This window comes from Vulpes vulpes, chromosome 11 (assembly GCF_048418805.1).
Source record: "Vulpes vulpes isolate BD-2025 chromosome 11, VulVul3, whole genome shotgun sequence".
NCBI lineage: Eukaryota > Metazoa > Chordata > Mammalia > Carnivora > Canidae > Vulpes > Vulpes vulpes.
The window spans coordinates 24,609,447-24,623,859 of NC_132790.1; the positions used below are offsets into that span (position 1 = coordinate 24,609,447).

The 14,413-nt window shown below is 50.4% G+C and overlaps 1 long non-coding RNA gene across 2 annotated transcripts in view; it reads left to right on the forward strand.

Moving 5' to 3' along the window:
- Positions 1-14,210, forward strand: part of LOC140594486 (uncharacterized) — a 15,295-nt gene extending 1,085 nt beyond the window's left edge. The window contains exons 1-2 of one of the 2 annotated variants that reach the window (XR_011995347.1): positions 9,475-9,588; positions 14,024-14,210. This is a non-coding gene — a long non-coding RNA (uncharacterized lncRNA). Of the gene's footprint in view, positions 1-9,474; positions 9,589-14,023 lie in introns of those variants that run through there. The other variant, XR_011995346.1, reaches the window with a different exon arrangement.
- The last annotated feature ends 203 nt before the right edge of the window (positions 14,211-14,413 follow it).

Sequence of the window (14,413 nt, forward strand, 5' to 3'; positions counted from 1 at the left end):
TGCATCCCCCACCAACCACGAGGCACGTCAAGCCTACACACTTCTAACCCAGTTCCCAGTGAGGTTCGCAAACCGGGCGGAAGTTGATAGAACCCACTAGCCTCAAGGTTCACAGACTGACTAGACTTGGGCAACATCTCTCCAGTCACTCGAGGCTGGGAGCTTTAACCAGGACCCCCTCCAGCCCAGGACACTGACCATTGTCTGCCACCACCTGTCCTGAGCACCCAAGCACCTGTCCACACACCTCCCATGGACTAGACTAGGTTTTCAAGAGCCTCTGTCCCTCCGCTGGCAGAGCTGGCCAGAGCTCCAAAGCCGCGGTGCGGGGGTTGGGGGGGGGTGGAGGGGTGGAAAGAGATACCTCCACCAGCACTCTAGCCACCCCCTCCAGCCTGGGAGGCTGACATCTGGCCCCTGGGTCCTAGTGCCAGCTCTGCCTGAAGCTACTTTTAGAGAACTGAGGTCAATGGTTCAACTTCTCTGAAGCCGGGCCAGAATGAGTGTGGCAGATGGCCCAAGGCTGAGCATTCACTCACACCAGCAAGTAGCCCTTGACCACAGAGGGGCAGGGGGGCCCATGGGAGCTCACATAGATAGGCAGCTAGCTTGCCCAGTGTCACACAGTGAGTACATGGCCATCCTATATAGTACCCAGGTCTCAGCCTCCTCCCACCCCAGGGTTCCTTTCTCTGCTCTGCTCCATCCTCTCTGGGCCTTAGTCTCCCATCTGTAGAATGAAGGAATCAGAATGTATAACCTCCTAGGCTCACCATCCTAGAGCTCTGGGATGGAATCGCTTTCCTTAAAGGTGCTGGAGAAAGATGAGGAGTAGTCATAGTGGGTTCACAGATAGAAGTGTTTCTTCCTATAGTGGTTATTGCTCCAAGCACTTTGTGAATCAGGCCCAATTTTACAAGCAAATTGGGGCTGAGCATGGAGCCATGATGGCAGGTGACCTCAAGGGATATTCTGCAAAGTAAATCCTGTAAACTGAGTTGCAGGTCCCCATGAGGTGTGATCACCTTAGATCCCCAGTATGTGGGTAGCATAGTCAGATAATTACTCCCACCCTTTCTAATCCAAATTCTTTAAATGTGTGGGACTGAGTGGCAGGGGAGCTGGCTCTGAGCTCAGAAGGCCAGGGCTATGGTTCTCTGCTACATAACTCCTCTGTATACACCCCAGCTCTACGCAGGTCACCGCCCCTCCCCCGGCCCCAGTGGTTTTATCTGACAGCCTCACACCCAGGCTGGTGGGAGACCCAAAGAAGAGTTCACAGAGCCGCCTTTGTGACCTGTAACCTCCGGGATCTATCATAAAGAAAAGAGATGGGAACACCAGCCTGGTGGATCCTGCCTTCCTAGGGCCCCAATAACATTTCAGCAGACAGCAGGCACCAGGGCAGTAAACCTTTCATGCCCATTCCCCAGTCCAGGGGTGGCAGCAGCAAGGGCAAACGGGCAGCTGCCAGTCAGAGAGACATAAACTCAGGGAGGTACAGATGGCAGAAACCAAGTAGATTAACTAAGAATGAATCTTTTGGGTCTTGAGTCAGAAGAAGAAAGTGGCCTACTACCCCTACTTGGATGGCTAGGCCTGGCTAACTAGTCAGTGGATGGGCAGGATCACTCATCATTTGCCCTTGCAATTCCTCCCTTACGCCCCCCAAAATTCAGGCATCTTTGGCTCAGGGATTTATGACAGCCTCCCAAACATGACTGCCAAATACCTCTTAGCCAGAGAGGACGGCCCTGTCTGCCTAAGGGCAGAACAGTGAGCCCAAGAGGGCTGGGAGAGGGTACCTAGGGGAGGAGTCTGGAGAGGAGTTCTAGAACTTGGCCACCCCAGCTTCCCATAGCCTGACACAGTGTGAAGGGCCTGTGGACCTGGGGTCCAATCCAAGTTACACTATTTCCTAACTGTGTGACCAGGGGCAGGTGACAGGTCCTCTCTAATCCTGTTTTTTCATCTGAAAGAAAAATACCTACTCTCTGAGAATTATTGCAATGAAAAGAGTTGTACATGTAGCAGTTTCACCCCCAAATAACCAAAAATGCAACTGGGAGGGGAGGTAGAGAGATATACTGTCCAAAAATGGCATGTTTCCAACAAAAAAGTGTTAACATCTTGATATGATGGTGGTTAAGATTCTCATGAAAGATTAAACAGTAGTAAAAGTTGGCAAGGCATACTCCTGCTCTGCCACTTGCAGCCCCCTGCCCCAGCCCTAGGGCCCTCTCCACCAGAAGTGGATTGAGGTATTTCTTTGGGCCCCCAAGGCACAGCCCAGGTCTGGCTCTTGTCTGGATCCCAAGCCCCAGGATGGGGTATCACTGAGCAGGAGTCAGAGTGGGTGTGGAAGGCAGGAGCTTGTATGAGGAGAAGGTGCTTAGCAAACTGAGAGGTGTCATGGGAACATGAGGAATCATTAGCTCAGGCACTGGGCAAGTGCTGGGGTTTACACATGCCCCTCCTAGAGAGAGCAGCTGAGGCCCTGAGAGGCACAGGGACACCCCTGAGTCACAAAGAAGTCAGAACTCCTATGGGGACCTCTAGGACCTCAGGACTATGATTCCTGGAATGGGAGCAGTGGGTTATTCGGAGATTCACACTGGACTTTGCTCACTGCCCTCTGACAGTAATTGGAACAGGGGTCAGTGACCATGACCTGGTCCCTAACACTCCCCTCAAATTCCCTCACTGTGTCCCCATAAGAAATAAAGATCCTCAGACTAATGTCATCTGTCCACAGCCCCTCACTGTACAGACAGGGAAACAAAGGCCCAGCTAGCAGGGACAAAGCAGAGATAAGAACCTAGGTCTCCCTTCTCTTAACCCAAGGCTTCATCCCTACTCCCTGTTATATGTCACCCCTGTCATCCCCCTGGGGGTGATATTGGCAACAGTCACCATTCTCTCTGTTTTAAAATTCAACCTCTGCCTAGGCCCTCCACCCTCCCCAGTTTCCTGGACAATGAGGGACCCCCAAGTCTTGACTTGCTCATGGGTGCTCCCTCCTACTCACCATCTAGTCAGACAGACAGACGGATGGCTGCCCTGATCTCCCCTCTGGGAGATGAGGAGAAGGCCCCCCCTGGCCCCTTCTCCCCCCACCCCCTCCTTAGGGGTAACCTGGCCTGCCAGTTTGGGTGGAGAAATTCTCAGGTTGCCCAGGGCAACGAGGGAGTGTCCTGGGGGCACTGTTCTAGAAGACTGGCCAGTGACCTGTGTGATGTCACCAGGAAGCAGCTGAGTAGAGAGGTGGTTCCAGAGGCCCCTCTGGAAGGGCCCAGGACAGAGCGCTCTGAGGCCCCCAGGGCTGGCTCCGCCTTAAGAGGGAACCTCCTTTACAGTAGTCTCTCAGCAGGTGGCAATAGGCAATAGGCATACTAGTCCCACCTGGAGCCGGATCTAAGTGTTTGCCCAGGGTGGGTCTCTACCCCTGCTGGGCCTCACTACGCAAACAGCCCAAACAAACCCTGCCCTGAGGAAGCAGCTGGAGCCTGAGGGAGTCACAGAGAGCTTACTGGCAATCACCCACATCCTGGCTTCTCCTGGTGACACTGTCATAGCCACATACCATCACACCAGTGTCTTGTCACAGTCCCACACAAGCACACAGCATCTCAGTCTCCTGCTTGGCCAGACCGGCACAGAGACACACCCTGGGGCCCACCAGGTCACCCAGAGCACCGAAGTAGAGTTGCCAGATAAAACACAGGACACCTAGTGAAATCTGATTTCCAGATTAGCAAAGAATCATTTTTAGCATAAGTATGCCCCCAATATTTGCGTCATCTGGCAACCTGTGACCTGAGGCCCTGCCACAACCACAGCCTAAAGCCTCGGAGCTCTGCCCAGTGGCACATTAGTCCTCCCCAGACCTCAGTCCCTGGCCTGCCTAGGGATGCACGGACAGCACCCAGGGAGTCACAGTGGTTACATGTGCATGCATGTGTGCTCACACACACACACACACACACACACACACACACAGCCTCTCTGTGAAGGGGCACTGGGCCAGAGTAAGAATCCTCCACACTCATTTTATTTGACTTTTATAACTTTAGGTAGAAGGCCAGACTGGGACCATGAGCTCCATTTGACAGATGAAGAAAATAAGGCTCACCAAGAAACAGAAGCCATCCTTGGTGTCCTTGCGGAGGTCCCCTGGGTGTGGGACAGAAGGGGTGTGGGGGAAGTTATATTATACATGGGCCAGGCTATGTCCCTGGACAGGTCCCAGTTCCCCAGGCAGGCCTATTAGAAGAGCCTCCCCACTCAGGAAAAGTCATAACCCCTTCCCACCATCCAAAGGGTGATCCTAAGCGCTCCCCAGAGGCCCTCTAGTTCCAGGAGGTAGAAACTATCTGGAGTCAGGATGCTGAGGGCCCAGCTTTCAGATCAAAAAATAAGAAGAAACCAAAAGAAAGAAGTTGTGTGGGCTGCCAGGAAAGGGGCTCTCGTCCCAGTACTGGATTCCTTACCTTGGTAGAAGGGCCAGACAACTTTGTCCTTCCTGAAGACACACAAGGGCGCCTCTACCCCCACTGCTGTGGGCCTGAGCGCAGAGCCTCGGGTAGGGCCTGGGGTCAGACAGATGGATCAGGAGCCTCTGGCAGGAAATTCCAGGGCATTTGGAAGATTGCATTGACCCAGCAATCGAACTGGGTTCCTGCAGGCGGCAGTGCCCAATTGACATCTTCAGGAAGGGGACTCAGTGTGCAGAGGTGGGCACGGCCATCTGGGTCTAGGGCCCTCCCATAGAGGGTGTCCCCAGGGTTCTACTCCAGACTCTACCTACCCTGGGCACCTTTTAGGCCTGTTATCCTGTCAAAGTGGTTATAGCACACAATTCCCCACCCCCGACAGGCTGAGGGCAGCCCAGGGGCTCTGTATACTGTGAAGTCCTACATGGTGTGGGGGTATGATTGGGCTCCTCCTTCCACCAAGCCCGGGGGGTACCCTGGGCAGCAAGACCCCACAGGTCCAGAGGGCAGCTCCCAGAGCACTAGGTGCAGGGACTGGAGGGTGAGGAGGGAGGATGGGAGAGGAAGCAGGGCAGATGCAGTGACATACCTGCTCAGCAGTCTGGCATGATGGCTTAGAGCTTGAGCCAAGGAGCCAGGGAGCCAGGCTGTCTGGCTTAAAACCTTTTACTGTGCAATGGAGAACAAGTTACTGAACCCCTCTGCATCTCAGTTCTCCCATTTCTAAAATGGGTGGATTAGTAGGGTCTCCATCATTGCAATGGAGATGAAGTGAGTTCATGCATGTGGCGTTCTTAGCACAGTGCCTGGCAAGCAATGAGTGTTCAATAAGTGCCACAGCTCCTGAGCCCCCTTCCACCTTCCCCTGAGGTCTGACATCTCTCCCCAAGGCATGACCTCTTTCCTGCATCTTTGTTCCTTTGTTCCTTGACCTGAAGGCCCCTCTCTTCTGACATGAGGAAAAGAAGCCGCCTGGCTTCATCTGGAGCCTGGGGGTTGGGAATGAAGCAGAGGTGAGCACTATGACAATTTGTCTCCCATCTTCACTCCCATCCCGAAACAGCTGGCAAAGACCTGGATTGGTCTCCTTTGGGAGGCCTTTGCTCAATGACATTAGCTCCTTGCATCCACAGATCCGCCTCTGCAGTGTCTGATAGCTATACACTAGGACAGCAGCAGGACATGGGGACCCTGGCTATGACCAGGCAGCAGGCCGGATAGACCGAGATGTCCACACTCCAAGGGCTGGTTCTCAGGACCACAGGAAGGGCTGATGTGGGGAAGGCCACCTCCACCCTGCCACTCCCCAATCAACTAGGAACTCTGTCTGGGAATGGGGCTGAAGGGTCTGTCTTGGCTTGGGGTTCATTCTGGGGTCAAAATCCATAGGTAGAACAGGCCTCGGACAGGCTCTACTTTCATGGGGCATGTGTTAGAAAACTTGGAGCTGGTGTGTCAAGAATATGTAGATTATGATCTGCTGAATGAGGAGGCATGAGCCACCCACACAGGGTTGCCTGGTAGCTCCCTCGGGATCTGAATTCCCACTCTGGGAAAGTGAAAACCCTGAGCCCCTTTTGATTGAAGGCACGGTTTCAATATACTCATACAAAGGAAGTTGGGTCACAAGATTTACTTTCAGATCCCAGAAAGGGCCCAGTGAGCCAGGGAAAGGGCAATCCTCCATCCTTTTCTTTGGCAAGCAGGAGACAAGAGAGCAGCCTAGCAAGAACCTATTACTTATAAGGTGGTCAGGGTTGAGGTCACTAGGTTATTCATGGGCTCGACTCTGAGTGGTCATTTTAAATAACCAGGAAGAGCAAAGCAGGAATTTGTGGTGGGAATCCTAAGTTGAGGTCCTCATCTAAACGTCCAGACCCTGGTGTGAGCAGGGCTGTCGTACAGTAAAATGCCTAAGCAGCAACTTAAAATGTCTATTTTCTCATCACAGGGCAAGGCTGTGCAGGCAGCTGCTGCCAGCCACTACCCCCCACCCTGGGTCCCTGGGTCCCTGGGTCCCTGGGTCAGCGGGCATCTCCACGGTGCTCCCCTGGGGGAGGTTGCCTCCTTCAGCACCTTCTAAATTTAGGACTGGGTTCTGTGACTCATTCCTGAATCTGCTTTGCTCCCCTCCTCCAGGAGTGTGCTCCCACGGTATTTTTATCCTCTGCTGCCTCAGACTGATGAAAACGGCCCTAGAATCTTGCAGCAGCCACCACACCAAGAAGAGCTTCCCTGGCACACCTGCCCCAGGTCAGCCCTGGGCTTGTCTCTGACCAGGTCCTCTACTCTGCCTCCCCTTCCCTCTCCAGGCACCCACCTCCACCCTGCCACTCCCCAACCAGAGCCCACCCAGGTGGCAGTGTTGGGGCTGGTCCAGCAGGGCTGAGGGGGCATTGGGAGGGAGAGATGGAGCCAAGCTCTACCAGCTCCAAATTGATTGCCAGCCAGAGCCCTGATCTAATAATATCAGGAGACCTGAGTTCTGGTCCAGACTCACTCCTACCTTACTGTGGGGCTTTTGGTGAGTTCTTGGCCTCTCTGGGTTTTTCTTTCCTCCTCTTTAAATAAGGGGTTTGAAGGAGACCTCCACTGTGGAGCCTTGGGCCAGAGTTGAAATGACCACTGGATCAGGCCTCTATCATCTAACAGGCTGGGCTGGGGGCAGGGTACCTGATATCAGGCTTGCCCAGGCCCCTCCTAGCCCTCCAGTTCTTGCTTTGATCAAGGGAAACACAGGTCAAGCCCCTGCCAGTCAGGGAGGAAAGGTTGTGCAAGACCCCAAACTCTGAAGGAGTTAAGACTGTGGGGTTTGGTTCTGGTCTGACTGTCCAGGGCTGTATGTAATGTGTAGCTTTGAGCAAGAATCACCTTAACTCTGGATCCCGGATTGTAGGGAAGGGAATCATGTTGTATGTGGAGGTGTAAACACTCTTTGAGGTTCTTGTTCACGGCCAGGTTCTCAGGGCCAGAGGAGGAAATGGGGATGTGGGTTCCCATCGTCCCCTGACCCCCTCCAGAACCACAGGCTCCCAGGGCATGGAGGGGAAGTATCTTGGAGATGAGCAGACCCGGGGCTGCAGCTTCTCTCCTCCTGCCTGACTCTCAACCTGCACTTATGAGTAACAACAGTGGCTAATGTTTACTGAGCGTGTGCCATGTGCCTGGTGGTGTTCTATATGCTAAACAGCTTATAGCTCATTTAATTCATAGTTACACCCTGGATAAGTCTTACTACTGCCACTCTACAGACAACTTGAGGCTCAGAGGTTATGACTCACCCAGGGTAACAGTCACTTTGAAGACTGATTAAAAGCCAGGTCTGACTGCAATCCTGGCTTCTGTTTGCTACCCCAAGGTAGTTGTTCTCAGTATACATTAGACACTCAATAAATGTTTGATGAAGTCGTTTGCTCACTGCAGTGTAATGGAAAGATCCCTATCCTAGTTCAGTTCTACCTCAACTCCTTGTGTGTCCTTAACAGAGTCCTTTTCTCCTTTAGCCTGTTGCCCCTGCTGAAAACAGATAAGTGTTAAAGTATGTTGTATGTGGAGGTGTAAACACTCTTTGAGGTTCTTGTTCACGGCCAGGTTCTCAGTGCCAGAGGAGGAAATGGGGATGTGGGTTCCCATTGTCCCCGACCCCCTCCAGAACCATAGGCTCCCAGGGCATGGAGGGGAAGTATCTTGGAGATGAGCAGACCCGGGGCTGCAGTTCTCTGCAGTTCTCTCCCAGAGAACTAGATCCTTGAAAGTGAGAAGAATCTTGGATGTCTAGTTCTACAAACATTTGCCTTTCATGACTCACCTGAGAAGGCTCCGTCTGCAACTAGAACTGAGTTTCCCAGGCCCTCCATGCACCTATCCCCAGAACCTCTAAGAGCAAGCACTGCAGAGAGAAACAGCTGGGAAGAGCCCAGCTCCACCCCGACAAGGGACAGAGAAACCTTCACTTCTCTGTGTGGGCAGCTGCCTGATGCTGGTGGGTGGGATGCTATGCCTGGGGTACCACCTGGCCGCTCCACCTGGCAGGGACAGTGGCTCCTACAGCCTCAGCTCAGTGAGCATCACTCCCTCTCCTCATCATCCAGCCAGTCCAGCTGCCACTGGCCCCAGCTGGTCACCCAAATGTCCAATTCCTGCAAGGCTCTGAAACGAAGCCCCAGGTCCTCCCACTCCTCCCCATCCAGGGTCTAGCCTCCTAGCACTACCCCCCTCACCTGTCACACTCTATTATGCTAGGACTCTGGCTGTGTGACTTTCTCTGACCTGTTGTCCCATTTGTAAAAACCCTGCAGTGAAATTAGTAGAATGTCATTACACCAAAACACCCACAAAACCCACCACCCTGTTACGCGAATCAAAATAAGGGAGGCGATGAAGGGGTCTGTGCTTGATAAACCATAATAAAAAGGACAACAGAAAGAACGCAAAACCTTTAGGCTACCCCTTATTTCACTGTTCTCTTCGCCGAGGCGCCCCCACGTGTTGATCCCGAGACGCTCCGTTAGCGCAGGCGCTTTTCGGTGTTTACAGGCGCCGCGAGGGCCAGCCTTTGCGCGTGCGCCTGCCGCCAGGGGCCGTCCAATGGCCTAGGGGGCTCTCAGTAGGACGCGCCTCCGTAGCGGTTGTGGCAGTCCGGTCACAAGGGTTCCCTGGCGCCCCCATGCGTCCCACTCTGGGTGAGGCAACCGCGCAACCGCAAAGCGGCGGAGATTTGAGAAGTGGCAGGAAGAGGCCCCACGCGGCTGCTATCCTTCTTTTCTGGGGACTCCAGCATCTCAGCCCCCACTCCGCTCCGCTAAACCTCGGTAGTCAGCTCTGATATCCGTCACGGCAGACATGGCGGACACGGCGCAGTGGACCGCCGAGACCCGCGCGCTGCCTTATGGGAGTCGTAGTTTAAGCCTAGAACCCTTCTGGAGTTGAAACACTTTAAAAACTACATTTCCCAGAAGCCAAAAGAGCCAGAGTCGCTGAAGACAGCTCGGGGCATGCTGGGGGATGGAGTTTGGCGACCAGGGTTTGCGGGAGCAGGGAGATGCGCTGAAGCAGGAGCGCCCGGTGGCCGGAGGCTTGTGGGCTCCAGGCACGCGTGAGTTACACAGTAGCCATTATAGGAGAATAGTGCTTAGGATTGGGTTTTAGAAAGACTACTACTCACTACTGTCTGCACCTCGCATAGGGCTTCCAGTCCCATCACTCCTGGAAGACTGCACTTAGGGGTCACCCCCGTCGGGGACTTCCACTTCTCTCACTGCTGGTCAGTGAACTTTCTGTGATGATGGGAATGCTCCGTATCTGCCCTGTGACTATGGTAGCCACAAACTAGCGCAAACACTTGGCATGTGACTAAGTGCCATGGAGGAATAACAATTTTTATTTAATTAATTTAAAAATAATTTAAGTTTAATATAATTACTTTTTTTAAAAAATTACTTTTCGGGGCGCCTGAGTGGCTCAGTGGGTTGAGCCTGGGACTCTTGACTTTTTTGGCTCAGGTCATGATCTCAAGGTAGTAAGAGCCTGCCTCCTGCTCAGTGGGAGCCTGCTTAAAATTCTCTCTTCCTATTCCCCTGCTCCTCCCCCTCCAAACAATTAACTAAATGCAGCTTTATTTTTTTTAAAGATCTTATTTATTTATTCATGAGAGACACAGAGAGAGAGAGAAAGAGAGAGGCAGAGACACAGGCAGAGGGAGAAGCAGGCTCCATGCAGGGAGCCCGACGTGGGACCCGACGTGGGACCCGACCCAGGGTCTCCAGGATCACACCCTGGGCTGCAGGCAGCGCTAAACCGCTGAGCCACCAGGGCTGCCCCTAAATACAGCTTTGAAAGATCCTATTCTTAAGTAATTTCTACAATGAATATGGGGCTCAACTCACACCCTGAGATCAAGAGTTGCATGCTCCACCGACTGAGCCAGCCAGGCTCTCCCACCTTCCCACCATTTTTTTTTTTTTTTTTAAGTAATCTCTATAACTAAGTGGAACTCAAACTCAAGCTCTGCGATCAAGAGCCGGATGCTCTACAGACTTAGCCAGAAAGGCAGTCCTGCAATTATCACTTTGAATTAAAATTTAAATCACCTGGTTGTTACTGTATTGGATAGTAGCAGACCTTTTAGCAGCATTCAACACCAATAATCACCCTCCTGCTTTATGAAACTTACAATTTAGATTTTCTTGCTGCCTACTCATTCAGATTCCTCTTCCATTGTTTGTGCTTTGGAAACCTAAACATTAGTTGGGACTGTAAAAGTCTACCCTGCTATTTAACAGGCCAGAATAACAGACAGAGATAAGTCAGCTGCAAAATTAACAGGAGATACTATTTTTCCCAAGGACATACTGCAGCTATAAAATGTCATAACAATCCCCTCCTTTGGGTAACTACCTCTTTCTTACCCACTGAGCAACTTTGTTTTCTAAAATCATAGACTGGGCTGCCCGAGTGGCTCAGTGGTTTAGCGCCACCTTCAGCCCAGGGCCTGATCCTGGAGACCTGGGATCCAGTCCCACGTCAGGCTCCCTGCATAGAGCCTGCTTCTCCCTCTGCCTATGTCTCTGCCTCTCTCTCATTTCTCTGTGTATTCTCATGAATAAATAAATAAAATCTTTTTTAAAAAAATAAAAAATCATAGACTATCAGGAATTTTGCTGTTTGAAATTCTGTAAGTAAGAATGAAACTTCTGCCTGGAGTATCTAACTCACTAAATGGACAAGATTTACAACCCAGATGCAGAGATTCAGATAAGGGATTTCTGAACATAAGATATCACATCTTTTTTTTTTTAAAGATTTTATTTATTTATTCATGATATATATATAGAGAGATCCCCCAGGGATCCCCCAAAATCACATCTTTTTAAACTTTATTGTTCCTAAGGAGATAGGCCCTGCCTCCACGTAGCAGTGGGTGTTGGCCCCTTTACACATAGCTCTATCTTGCTTTGAGCCATCAGAATATTGCTTCATTGAAATTTCACCTACTGCTATGTCTCTCTCAAATCCTATGATGACTCTCTCTTTTGTGTTTGGTGAGACACCCTGTGGTTCCTCTGGTGTATTGTCTTCCTCATAGCATGGGTCAATAAACCTGACTCCGTTGGACTATGGGTTTGTCTCTGGTGGTCTTCGGCTGATTGGCCTAGGACACCCTGAAATACAGTTCTCCAGATGCTGCAACAAGCCGCCTCTTCATTGCATACTCTTTGGATGACCCCATTCACTTCCATCCATATGCTGATGATACCCCCCCCCCCCCCCAAAAAAAAAACCCCTCCAGCTCAAGAATTTCTCCTTCTTCTGGGACATCTGCTTCTGGTTTTGGTTTCGGTTTTCAAACCACTCCTCACTGCTGTGTTCAAGTTAAGAACTAGGCTCTGAATACCTCTGACAAGAAGATGGGTGGGGACACTCCTCACCTGCATCAGATATCTCCTCAAAACTGCATCACACTGAATCAGCTGCATTTCACATAGGTCAGCATCCTAAAATCTTAGAAAGTTGGGAGGTATGGAGGGAGGTGCAGATAAAAACTGGGCCTGAATTACTCTGTCCCTTGTCCCTGGCCCTTCAATAAAGGGCGGCCCCTCAATGAGGCCGTAGAGAAGACCCCACTGTCTTCCCAACTGTCTCTTCCTTCTCCTTCTTCTCCTATGGTCCCTTCCCTTGAAGCCTTTCCAGTTGGTATCTCTACCCCCTCCAGTCACTAGTCCCTTCAAATGCCTTGGGAATTTCACAGCCACCTGCCTTCACTGGGAAGGAAGGTGAGTACTGTGGGAGGAAGCTTCCTCTAGGGCTGTGCCTGTTTTTTTTCTTGAACCCATCTGAAGCCAAACATATTTCAACATCTTGAGGATTTAATTTCCTTATGAAGGACCCTCTTGCCACTTCCTGCCACCCTACTTCTGCCGTATCTCATCTGCCAAAGAAGTTTGTGTTTCTCTCCTTCATTTTCATGTGACCTCTTAGAAAATAAGAGTCTCGGGCAGCCCGGGTGGCTCAGCAGTTTAGCGCCACCTTCAGCCCAGGGCCTGATCCTGGAGACCCAGGATTGAGTCCCACGTTGGGCTCCCTTCATGGAGCCTGCTTCTCCCTCTGCCTGTGTCTCTGCCTTTCTTTCTCTGTCTCTCATGAATAAATAAAAATCTTTAAAAAAAAAAAAAAGAAGAGTCTCATGCTCCCCTGACTGAGCCAGCCAGGTGCTCCTCATTTTTAGTTCTTTTTATTTTCTAATTTATAATCTTTGGTAAGCCATTGGGTTATAGACATAAACAACTATTTGAAGAGAAGCATAAAGGGACGCCTGGGTAGCTTGGTGGTTGAGCATCTGCCTTTGGCTCAGGTCATGATCCCAGGATCCTGGGATGGAGTCCCACATCGGGCTCCCCGCAGGGAGCTTGCTTCTCCCTCTGCCTATATCTCTGTCTCTCTCATGAATGAAAGAATAAAATCTTTAAAAAAAATAATAAAGAGAAACATAAAAATAAACCATAAGGGTGCCTGATGTCTCATTTGTGGAACATGCCACTCTTGACCTCACGGTTGTGAGTTTGAAACTCAACTTGGGTATAGAGATTACTTAAAAAAAATATATTAAAAAAACCACACCTGTAATTTTGCCTCAAGATGATTAACAAATTCTTGCATTTATCCAATCAAAATTCATACACAGTACATCCAGATGTCATTACGATTGCAAAGCCACATCTAGAAAAAATTTAAAAAAGATGTGATGATCATATTCCATTTGGCTTTCCATGTACCAAGAATAAAGCCAACCCATTCCCACAGGCGTCATTTGTGAAAACTGCTTGCAAATTGCAGTCTGAACTTTTTCTCTCACTTAGGAACAAAACAAACAGTAGAAACAAAAAATAAATCTGTTGGATTATAAGAAGCATTATGAAGTCTTTCAGACATATATTTTCAATGTTAGGAAATACCTATCTGGCTCCTCCTTTGGATTGCATTGAATTCCATCTTGTGGATATGCCATGACATATGTAGCCATTCAGCCTATCCTACATTGGAGTACAACAGCCCTGTCCAAGGGTGTGTGGGTGTGTGTGTATTATGTGGCCCAGGTGCTCTCCCAAGACGTTAGACCTATCTGCACTCCCACCAGAGGAATGATGGCTCCAATGTCCCATACCTTCACCAACTCTGAATATTAACTTCTTTCTTTATAAAGGCTTATTTCTCTCTTTGAGAGAGAGAGAGAGCATGAGTTGGGGGAGGAGCAGATGGAGAGAATTTTCAAGCAGACTACCTGCTGTGCACAGAGCCCACCTTGAGGCTCGATTTTGAGACGGTGAGATCGTGACCAGAGCCCAACCCAAGCGTGTGATGCTTAACTGACTGAGCCACCCAAGTGCCCCTAATTTCTTAATTTTTGCCAATGTGATGAGTGAAAAATGACATTTCCTTCATACTTTAACTTACAGTTCCCCTGTTATGTATAGTTTTAGTTTTTGTGGACCATTTGTTTTTCTTCTTCTGATAAGAGTCATTGTCCGTTTCAGGATCCCTGGGTGGCTCAGCGGTTTAGCGCCTGCCTTCGGCCCATGGCCTGATCTTGGAGTCCCGGGATCAAGTCTTGCATCGGGGTCCGGCATGGAGCCTGCTCCTCCCTCTGCTTGTGTCTCTGCCTCCCTCTCTCTCTGTGTCTCTAATGAATGAATAAATAAAGAGTCATTGTCCGTTAAACTTTTATATTGAGTTTTCTGTCCCTTAGTTGACTTGTGGAATTTTTATTTATTTTATTTTTTAAAAAAGATTTTATTTATTTATTTGACAAAGAGCGCACAAGCAGGGGGAGCGGCAGACAGAGGGGGAGAGGGAGAAGCAGGCTCCCCACTGAGCAGACAGTGGAAAATCGGGGCTGATCCCAGGACCCCAGGATCATGACCTAA